General features: G+C 49.5%; 1 long non-coding RNA gene across 7 annotated transcripts in view; it reads left to right on the top strand.

Annotated features, from left to right (window-relative positions):
• The first annotated feature begins 1,620 nt into the window (after positions 1-1,620).
• LOC130541878 (uncharacterized) overlaps positions 1,621-10,381 on the top strand; it is a 28,049-nt gene continuing 19,288 nt past the window's right edge. For 4 of the 7 annotated variants that reach the window (XR_008955957.1, XR_008955956.1, XR_008955958.1 and 1 more), the window contains exon 1: positions 1,621-9,669. This is a non-coding gene — a long non-coding RNA (uncharacterized LOC130541878). Of the gene's footprint in view, positions 10,354-10,381 lie in introns of all 7 variants that reach the window. The other 3 variants (XR_008955955.1, XR_008955953.1, XR_008955959.1) reach the window with 2 other exon arrangements.

The raw sequence follows: 10,381 nt of genomic DNA on the forward strand, positions 1-10,381 counted from the left end.
GAAGGGCTGTGACTGCCCAGAGGTCTTCAACCACAATAACACATGGACTAAGGCTGGCGTCGGGGGGAAGAGTCACCCCGGAGGGGCTTACGTGTTTGTCGCCAGTAAAACAGCAGATGCGCTACTCAGCGTCAGTCCTGTCTCTGCGTTTACCTCCAGCGAGGGGCGCTGACTCTCAGTCACCCCTCTGGCTCCCCTGGGGCCAGGCCAGCCAGCACTGTCAGCCCACGCTGTTCTTTCTATTTTCCCCATCATTATTTCCCAGAGCTGGGAGTAGCCCTGGGGTTGCATGAGTAATTGTTCATTTAAGCTGGTAGGTCTGTCTGATTCTGGTTTTTCCATGTATTATCCTATTTAATCCCCACTGCAAACCTGTGAGGTTGGGAGGCACTGTGATCCCATTTTGCAGATGAGGGAACACACAGAGCACTGCTGCTTAAGTTGTTTCCCGCAGAGAAGACCCATAAAGCATTTAGAGCAGAACGTGCACGTGACCCATGTAACTCACCGCCAGCACTCAGCTCTGTTAGCTGCTGGTCTTTATTATTATTCTAGAGCTCATATTGTGTCCCAGGTAGGAGCACAGACTCTGGATAGATTCTCAGAGGTCAAACCACTGTTTATACTAACGGTGTGACCTCAGGAACATGGTTCGTTAACCTCAGTTTTCATATATGTAAAATGGAGATAATCATAATAAATATATTACAACCATGCCCAACGCATCAGAAGCACTATGTAAATATTAGTACTTCTGAATGTCTGTTTCTTATTCTTCCCTCCTTTAAACACCTGCTAAAATAGAGCCTGGGTGGCTCAGTCAGTTAGGCGTCTGCCTTCGGCTCATGTTGTGATTCCAGGGTCCTGGGATCAAGTCCTGCATCGGGCTCCCTGCTCAGTGGGGAGCCTGCTTCTCCCTCTGCCTCTCTCTGTCTCTCATGAATAAATAAATAAATCTTAAAAAAAAATAAACACCTGCTAAAATAAACCATACATACTCATAAGATTAGTATTTTTTAAAGATTTATTTATTTTATTTAAGAAAGAGAGAGAGAGAGCAGGGGGAGGGGCAGAGGGAGAGAATCTTCGAGCAGACTCCCCTCTGAGCACGGAGCCTGACGCGTGACTCAATCTTGACCTGAGCCAAAACCAAGAGTCAGACGCTTAACGGACTGAGCCACCCAGGTGCCCCTCATGAGATTAATATTAATTAAGATTGATACTGTCCAAGCTAGAGCGGCCAGGCCCCATGGTGAAGGCCTGACGGCTTCGATTCTTCATGGAGTCTCTAGAATCCAGCACCATTGGCCCTAGAATTATGCTTGGTTAACCATTCAACACACATGCATGGAGTCCCTACCCTGTACCAACTGAGGAAAAGCACAAAAGTGTGTCACCACGCTCGACTGGGAGGTGCACATTGTTTTTTCAAGGAGACAGATCATTTCAGTACAATGTGCTATAGGGGAGACTCCACCCCGAGGCCCCGAGAAGGAGGTGACACGTGAGCTGGGTGTTGAAGGACGATGGAGGATGGGGGAGGGCATTCCAGGCGGCCTGAGGAGTCAAGCTTGGGGAGGAGACAGGGAGGGCTCTGCGTGGCTGGGGGAGGGGGTTGTGTCCCGGAAGGTTTGGCAAGAGAAGGAGGACCTGGAGAAGCAGGGGCCTGTGAGATGGAGAAGGGCCTCGCACACCATTCTAAGGAATTTGTGTCACCCTACAGGCAACAGGAAGCTCTGGGAAGTTTTGAAGGAGAGGAGCAATGCAGTTTTGTAAAGAGGAGTCTGCAGGCGGTGCGGAGGGCAGACGGAGCGGGAAGGCCTGCAGAGATCAGCAGCGGAGTCCCTTGCAGTCGATACCCACGGAAGACCGTGAGCGCCAGAGCCAAGAGGGGGGCCGTGGGACAAAGTGGTAGGAACCCCTGAACACAGTCAATGAGGAGGCCGAATGAGCAGGACTTGGTGAGAGCCTCTTTGGGAGGAGAGAGAGCTTGGTGACTGGTGATGAGGCCCCGCACTCCAAAGCATAGCCCCACACCGCAGCTGGGCTAGGAGGTGATGCTGAGCCGTTGCGGCGGAGCAGAAGCAGATTGAGATGAGGATGGGAAAGCCTGGCGAGCAGTGGGTGCATGGCGGATTCTGCAGGGCCTCTAAGTGCAGCTGCGCCTCAGACAATGGGAATCTGGCACGAGCATTCTAGAGAGAAGCCTGGCCAGAGGCATGCATGTGAAGGGTAAGGGGGAACAGCTGAAACCAGGGAGGACAGGGAGGTAGACTGGCTTCAGGAAGAGCAGAGAGGCCCCGCCCGTGCTGTCCGGGGCTTGGAGGCCTCGAGGTCACCCTATATAAGATTCCAGGGCCATGGGATAGAGAGATGGGCTCCTTGATAATTATCAGGAACCTAGGGTTGGTTGGTTGGTTGGTTTTCTCTTAACTTGATGTTTTGGGCTCCCAAATACCCTAGTTTATTGGAGACAATGAATTTTGTTCATGAATCCCTTCCATAATGGGCTGGAGGCTTCATGGTGACGTGGAATGGAAAAAAAGAGTGACCTGCGTCAACCAAAAAACTTAATTAAATAAAATAAGTTGCACATCAGTAAAAAAAAAAGGTCAGAAATTCGCCCTAGACTCTCTGATATTCAGACACAGTCCCTGATTCACAAAGCTTGTGTGTACCAGTTACTACTTTAATATCTTTATTTTTTTAAAGATTTTATTTATTTGAGAGAGAGAGCGCAAGCAGGGTGAGTGGCTGGCAGAGGGACAGGGAGAAGCAGGCTCCCCACTGAGTGGGGAGCCGGACGCAGGTCTCTATCCGAGGACCCTGAGATCATGACCTGAGCTGACGCAGATGCTTAACCGACTGTGCCACCCCTACTTTAATATCTTTAAAAAGCAAAAACAAAAAGGACCCCCACAAAAGGCTGATGCCAGTCATTTCTTAGCACAATAAATCTGTACAAATTGATTAAAACAGTTTGCTGATTTATAAGGAATTACATCCTCCCCAGTATGATGTTATTTGCTACCCCCAGTATGGTGATCGTCAGAAGCTTCCACGGGCAGTAACCGGTAGTTTTGATAAATTATGAGAAAACTAATAAATTAGGTTTGCTTAATGCACTTTTATTGACCAGACACCAGTTTTCAAAATGTGAAGTCGCTGAGGGTTGAAACACAAACAAAGCAAAACCCATATCCCGGCTGGTGAGGAGCTGGAAAACCCTCAGCAAGGCTCTGCCCTTACTCACTGTCCTCCGGGGCGCCACCCAGCAGTGCCACAGGCATTCCCCCAGGTGACCGAAGGGTCCTGCCTGCTCACATGTCCAAGCACTTCTGTGAAACGGCTAAGTGGACAAATTTAACCCCGCCTCGCTCACTCTAATCCATGCTCCAAGAGACTCTAAGGGGGCCCCCCAGGGTGGGTAAAGTGTCCTTCCTCTGGGTTCTGTTTCGCCATAGTATTTTGTCATGGTCTGGATTTGTGCTTTGTTTTGTTTTGACTTGTTTGGGTTTTGGTCTGGGTCTGCTGCTGCCAGACAGTAACCTCGTCAGGGGCAAACATTACCTTACTTCCTTCTGTCTCCTCCACACCTAACCCAGTGCCTGTCATATGCCCAGGGCTCCAAAGAAGGTGTGGAGCAGAGCAGAGACACTCCGCTTTACAACGAGACTTGCCTTTGAAGACGGAGGACGAAGAATGTGTATTTTCTACTAGGAAAAGCTCTGGCTCCAGCTCCAGCTCCAGGCTCAGAAAAATAGAGAGGTAAGAAGGCTGTCTTGTGGTCTGCATCTGCCGGATAAGGACCAGGCCTACAGCAGCCCAGCAAACATTTCCAAACACTTAATATACGCAAGGCTCCAGGGCGACACAACCAGTAGGAGACGCGACTCTTGCTACTTGGAGCCTCCGTCTAATTGAGGGAACAAAAATCTTACAATTCATAAGTGAGTATCTTGGGGGCTCTAGGATGGCCCCCTTAGTGACAGGTGCAGACAGCAGAGAGGAAACTGACTGGTAGGTATCTTTCTTGTCCTTGTTATCAGCCAGACTCTGCGACACGATCAATCTAAGTCAGCATTTGTCCTCTGAGTTCGGACTAATGGAGCCTGGAGGAAATTTTAATTATAGAGCTAGGTTGGACAGACACATTTGCATTGGACGCTGGGTCTTTTCTTTTTTTTCCCTCCCAGAAAACGGCCACCTAGAGGCTCGCAAGGTATGTTTCTCCTCCTTCGTATTAAGATCTCAGCTATCTAGGGCTTTACCAGAGCTGTTTGCAAGTGCATTCCATCTCTCGGCTTCAAATTACTCTGACGATTGTCCTTGGGACTCTGTTCTACGTGCGCCCTGGTAGGTGTGATTGTATCTGAGCTAACTTTTCCAGTCATTTACCTGCTCACCTACTCAAGCGCCCCTCCTTTTAAAAAATAACATGCAATAAAATCTGAAGACACATTTCACTCAGCGCAAGCAGCTCACAAACAGAAACCGAGACTTAAACAAGCAAAATCTTTGAACTGTCAGACATCAGTCGGTAATGGACAGGAAACGTATTATATGTAATTTCATCGCCAACCTCTGTGTTCAATCCTCACATTTCTCTTCCCAGATAAAGGGCCTCTTCTCACACTCCCTTATCTGTGCCTAAAGCCTCACCTCTGGAAGACGCTAGGAGGAGCCATGAGAGAGTTCATTTGTTTGGCCCAAGCTGGGAAGAAAGAATAAAAAGACATAAATGAAGTTGAGGCGCTGAGGCTTCACACTCTGACTCTGCGTTGAGACTCGTACGGTTAGTGCTTCTGTACGTCACTTGCCAGGACCACGGGAGGGGCCGCATCTGGGTCCAAAGATGCGATTCCAGACGGGGATTCTCCCCCCCAAGTCCACAAGGAGAGTCTGGGATCCCACCAAGGCCCAAGGAGACCCCTGCGCTTGACAAATCCCTTCAAATTAATGCCCGACGTGAAAGGGCTTACAGCCTACTCGTCTGATGGTATTTTTAGTGTCAGCTGCAGCACCTGCTCAGGTGTGCGGAGGGCTCAGGTGTGCGGAGCAGCTCAGAAACCTGCAGAGACTTCTGACGGAGGGAAGGGGCTGGGGAGGGATAGGAAGGAGAGGCTTTCAGTACAGAGCTGCCCAGGTCCGTGACTCGCTGTGTGCTTCCCCTCTCGTGAGCTGCACTTCCTGAGCTCCAGTGCTCGGGTGGACTGTTAGCTCTTGCGGAGGCTGGGATGAATTCTGACCCCCTGCGAGGACCCGCCTGCCCACACTGCAGGGCTTGGGAATGACGTCGGTTTCCGTCCAGGCTGAGCTGATAGTGCTGCAGGGTGTGTGCTTATGGGGTGGAGGTGAGCAGAATTCTGCTGTCACCCAACACACAGCCCGTTACTTAATATTCCAGCCCTGGCTACAATTCGATATCACCAAGCACTGGTCGCTGGCAGTCATAGCGCTTGACCGATGGAAAATCTCAGTGAGAGCAGAATTCTAGGACTCCAGTCCTTAATGGATCTGAGCCTCTGTCTCCATGTCAAGAAATAGGAAGAAATATGTCACCAAGACGAAGGGTCAGGGGAGGCGTAAAGGGACTTCAGGTATACCGGTCCCCACGAGGGGCTTAGGAGAAACACATTTTTTTTTTTTTTTTTTTTTGTCCATAGAAATGTAAGCATTGCTGGAATTTTTTCACAGGGTGGTGGCCTTTGAAAATCCTCCAGGATGAAATCACCTCTAGTCCTCCCTGTAGAATAAAGCTGTGACTTGTTCGAGGCTAGGGTGGACCCCGAACCGTTTCCTGAGAAAAGTTCCTGGCTTTGCCCGCTGGCCCTCTGCACCCCACAGCAGTCTAAAATTTCTAGTCTACAGATTGCCCCTCAGTTAACAACAAACTATGGTCTCTCTCAGTGCTGAACAGATGCCTTCCAACCCTGAGCCAGAGGCTGGGCGAGAACGTCCCCCGTAAAGGGCTGTTTCCAAAGTATTCAGTGCATCACTCTTCTTGGTACTTTAGGTTCTTTCTTTCGGGTACAGCCAGACATGGGAAAAGTAAATACTCAGACGTTGAACACGTAGGTTCCAAAGAAAATACGGAGTTGCGTTTCCATCGTGGTAGGAAGCAGTTAAGCATTTGGTTTGGATCGGCTGGGGTTTGTGGAGCCGGGGCCCCTGTCCCTCCCGGTTCCACTCTGAGAAACCTCACATCAGGAAACTGTTGTACTCCTAAGGACTGCAGAAAGCCCTTTGTCCACTGAGTTTGCTCTCACAACGGACTCTGTCTCCCCCAACCTGAGTTTTTTTGAGATGAGAACCTCAGAATCACATTTGAAAGTCAATGTAACAATCCCAGGGCCCCTAGGGCCTGCCCCTCGTATGCACTACTTCTCAGCCTCTCCCAACCCCCCCCCCCCAGTCCCTCATCCTCCTGTTAGCACGCGCTTTGGTTGTGAACGGGCTCAAACCCTTTCTGCAATCAGAAAGTCCTAACAAGCAAGCAAGTGTTGAAAATCATGTTTCAGAGGCTGCTTGTGTAAGTATATACATCTCCAAGTATATACGTGTCTCCCAGATAACGGGCCGGGCTTTGTTCCAAGTCTTCTCTCCTCTCCCCGCCCTTCACTGCTTCAGTGTCAATACACTGATCAAGTAAGAGGGTTACTAACTAAACTAGACACCCAGAACAGACCCGTACACGTTAGAAGGTACTGGAAAAAAGGTTTGTTGAATGAAAACCAGAAGATCTGTGGTGAGAAGAAACTGAAGCTTTGCCCAACAGTTTAGAAATTCTTCCCACTTTCAATTACACGAGCTCCAGTTTCCCGCCCTCATAACCCACTTCATTTTGCTCTTCCTGGTGAGTGCTCTCTAGTTTGGACACCATGATGGTGTCCCTTTGTGCCCTTTTCACTCTCTTTGGGGGGAAAGCTAAGAACACTGGATAGCAGGGGCTGGCAAACTTCTTTTATGAAGGGCCACCCAGTAAATATTGTGGATTTTGCAGTCCACATGGTCTCTGCTGCAAGTACAGTGGATCTTCATTATTCTTGGATTCCGAAGTTACGAATTTGCCCACTGACTAAAATTTATTTATAACCCCAAAAGCAATACTTGTGGTGCCTTTGCAGTCATTTGTGGACATGTGCAGAGGAGTGAAAAACGTGAGTCACCTGACACCTATGTTCCCAGATGTGAGGTTGAACAAGGTGACATTCTGTCTTCTCTTTTCAGCTCTCACGCTGAACATAAATGTCCTTTTCGTGGTCCACTTCGTGGCATTTTGTGTGCGTGTTTGGTGAGTGATTTTGGTGTTTAAAATGGCAGCCAAGCCAAGTCCCGAAGTCCTATCTAGTGCTCCAGTGCACAAGAGGGCTGGGATGTGACTTTTAAGGGGAAAAATTTGTATGTTAGAGAAGTTCTGTCCAAGAGCAAGTTGACCTTGAGTTCAATGTTAGTGAATAAACGATATATAAAAATAAAATTTCTTTAAACAAATGCACATAAGGTTATGTATTCACCTGTTGACAAAAGTGTTGTGACCTGAGGCTTGCAGAAACCTAACCCTGTATTTCCCTCAGGAGCAATGGTTCAGTATTTACTAATTCAGTATTCCTGGAGATTTTATTGAACATAATTATGGTGAATAATGATAATCGATTTTATTCAAGTCAGAATTAGTAACATGAAAGCAGGCATAGACACAATGAGCATAGGTATGTTCTAATAAAACTTTATTTATGGCTATGGAAACTTGAATTTCATAAATTTTCCTGCCATGAAATAGTCTTTAAAAAAATATTTTCCCCCCAGGGTGCCTGGGAGGCTTAGTTGGTTAAGCATCTGCCTTCAGCTCAGGTCTTGATCCCAGCATTCTGGGAACGAGTCCCGCATGGGGCTCCCTGCTCAGTGAGAAGCCTGCTTCTCCCTCTCGCTCTGCCCCTCCCGTCTGCTCATGTGTGCTCGCTCTCTCTCACTCTTTCTCTCAAATAAATAAATAAATTAAATCTTAAAAAAAAAAATTTCCCCCCAACCACTAAGGTACATAAAAACCAGTCTTAACTTGCTGGCCTTTCATGAGCTAGATTTGTCCCACTGGCCGGTTTGCCAGTTCTTGCTGTGTAACTTTGCTTTCAGTGAATCCCACTGCTTCGGAGCCAGATCATCGTGGATTAGGGAGACCCGCACCCTCATTCTCCTGGAAGTCTCTGCCAGCCCAGCACTATCACTCTGGTGGGACCTGAGAACCTTCCTGGTGTCTAGGGCTTTGAAATCGGAGACAGTATTGAAGTTGGAGTTCAGCCAGCTGGGTTTGAAAGCCAGTGTATTATTTCCTAGCTGTTTCACTTAAGGCAACTTTTCTGAGCTTTATAACTTAAGAAAGAGAATCACGGCAATCTCTTCAGATGGTAGGGCAGGTTAAAACGCACAGTGAGAAGGGGCTCTGCAGATGGGATTCCTATACCACCCTCACTCCACCCCAAACCAGTTCGCAGCTGGACCTCTACCCTTGGGGTCCTTTGAACATCACCCAAGCTTCACAAAGGAAGCAAGCAGATGCCAACAAATCTCATTCCTTTCTACCCTCCTCACCATTGCAACCCACCCAATAAACTGAGCAAGAAGGTATTTCCCTGAAAACTGTAGCCCCCTTTTCTGTGGCCTCACAACATACTATTTAAAGCGCAAGGGATGTCCCCCCAGATTGCCCCCTGCCCCTTGTTTAGGCTAATGTCAGTCAGATAATTTTCAGGCATAAGCAAAAACCTGCTGGTGAGAAACCTCTCAAATGTCACTGCTTACAAAAGAGGGTAGAAAACAGAAAACTCTGTTTATTTTCCTGACCTAAAAGATAACATCGCTTCGCCCTTTCCTTTTGTTTAAGGTCAGATCAGGAGCATTCTTTAAAAGTGGCTCCAGAAGAAGTTTCCTATCTGTATATTCTTTAGCAACTTACGTTTTTAGTAATAATGATTATTAGTATTAAAAGAAACAACGATAATTTAGTCATCTGTAAAATGGAAGTAATGATTTGGATTTCAGCCTACCATTTAAAGTGATTGGTAAACTATATAGTAATGATGTTATGGTTATTATATCTAAATCCACATTGATTCTAAAGTGCCCTTCTCGTGGGTTTTATAAGTAGTGGGTGACAAAATGAAGCCAGCGCTGTGATCCCAAGGACCTCATGGCGCTTTGCAGACAAGGTCGTAGAAAAGCAACATTCCTGACACCCCAGCCTCAGACCTGAGAGCTGGAGGGGCCTCAAAGTCTCGCCAGTCCTGGTCTAATGATGAGAAAGCAAGGCTCAGAGAGCGCCGATGACCGTGCGCGTCCTGCACGGAGAAACCAGACGGCAGCCCGCACCTGGCTGTGCGTGCGTCCGCGGCTGCCGCTTCCCCACTGGGCGTGCGGAGGGCGCGGGAGGAGGGAGGCGAGGCCCCGCCCTTCCCCCCGGGACGCCCGGCGGCGCGGCGAGCGGCGCGGCGAGCGCGCAGTCACGTAGCAGCCGGCGGACCAGCTCGCTCCGCGCCACGTAGCGCGCGACCCGCGACGGTCAGCGCTTGAAGAGGTAGGCAGGATGCAGCAAAGGAAAGCTCCTCCTCTCCTTACCCGAGTTGCCTCTTTCTGGAAATTGACAGAAAATGGGACTCTGGCAGCTTTGAACAAGTAAGACATTTCGAAAAGTGTCACAGCACGAGAGATAGCAGGGCGCTCCGAGAGCACGAGTTTCTCTTGTTTTGCACGGAAGGAAACAGATTTGGCCCAAACCGACAGGCTGGGACGCCTCCTTTCTCTTAACCTGCAGCCCTCCCTGCGCCTCCCTTCCCTGACCCGCACCCCTCCGCCCTGGTTCTGTGCCCTGGCCTCGCACACGCCTGCAGTTCCACTCTTTTTATCTGGCGGCGTCAGACTTTGAACAATGCGCCGCACACGCCGGCGTCCGAGGCTAACCCCGCCTCCGGGCACGTAGTGAGGGTGTGCCTTCCGCGCGCGGCTTCAGCTCTCGGGGAGCGGCGAAACCCGAGCCAGTCCCAGGTGCGCCACCGGGAAGCGTGACTCCTTATCTCGGGAAGGGCCGCGCGCTGTCGGGCTGCCCTTCGCGGGGCCGGGATAAGGTCTGAGCCCTACCCAAAGCCCAAGGTTGGTTTCCATTCCACGTTGCTCCTGAAGCTGATCCAGAAAACGTGCACCTTTTTACAGGCGGCCCTCAGGGCCTTGCCCGCCCTCCTGTGTGAGTGTCTCAGACTTCGTGATTGCTTCTGAGGCCACGGCTCCCCTTGCCAACAAGATGGTTTTCAGAATTCTGGCCGCGGAATACAGTCTTCAAAGGAAGGGCTAATCAGAAGCACGGTGTGTTTGGGAAGGCGGAGGCTAGGAC

The sequence above is a fragment of the Ursus arctos genome, unplaced genomic scaffold (genome assembly GCF_023065955.2).
Source record: "Ursus arctos isolate Adak ecotype North America unplaced genomic scaffold, UrsArc2.0 scaffold_27, whole genome shotgun sequence".
Lineage (NCBI taxonomy): Eukaryota > Metazoa > Chordata > Mammalia > Carnivora > Ursidae > Ursus > Ursus arctos.